Source organism: Coregonus clupeaformis, unplaced genomic scaffold (genome assembly GCF_020615455.1).
Source record: "Coregonus clupeaformis isolate EN_2021a unplaced genomic scaffold, ASM2061545v1 scaf0047, whole genome shotgun sequence".
NCBI classification, from domain to species: Eukaryota; Metazoa; Chordata; class Actinopteri; order Salmoniformes; family Salmonidae; genus Coregonus; species Coregonus clupeaformis.
Window position 1 is genome coordinate 214,516 of NW_025533502.1, and position 881 is coordinate 215,396.

Here is an 881-nt window from a genome sequence, read left to right on the forward strand (position 1 = left end):
CCAGGGATCACTCCATGTCAATTGGGGACATGAGGACATGAGAGGGTGCTGAATACAATGTAATCCAATTCAATAATTGTGGACCCAGTTTGCTATAGAATTAGCCTACTACTAATACAACATTCCTCCATTCCAGGTATCCTGACTGATTTCTTGACTGGCCATTGACTGGCCATTTTCAGAAATTGTCACACTATTATTAAAAGTTCCGAAATGTAGGTCGTCATCCATTAAGTGTTTCGTGTACTGGATCAGCTGTTCCAAAATAGACTCGCTACTGAAATACAACATATATTAGCATATTAGCAGTGCTACTGCGCATTAAACACGTTATAAGACAATTGCGTAGGACTGGGCAGCAGCGTCATAGCCAATGTTACAAGCGAACCTCCCGAGTGGCGCAGTGGTCTAAGGCACTGCATCGCAGTGCTAGCTGTGCCTCTAGAGATCCTGGTTCGAATCCTGGCTCTGTCGTAGCCGGCCGTGACCGGGAGACCCATGGGGCGGCGCACAATTGGCCCAGCGTCGTCTATGGTAGGGGAGGGAATGGCCGGCAGGGATGTAGCTCAATTGGTAGAGCATGGCGTTTGCAACGCCTGGGTTGTGGGTTCGATTCCCACGGGGATATGAAAAGAAGTATAAAAAAATAATGTATGCACTCACTAACTGTAAATGTACCCTTAAATTGAGTACATATTAAGCTAATAGTTTAGTATATTTCATTTGAGCCAATAGTTCTATCAACACTGCACACTCCTTTATTCTATTGGTTTTCCCATTGACAGTCCCGCCCTCTGATTGACAGCTCTCAGATGAGAACCTTCTGTCCAACCAGCTCGAGATAGAGAGAAAATAGAAAATAGAGTGCCCTTTGAGTCCTC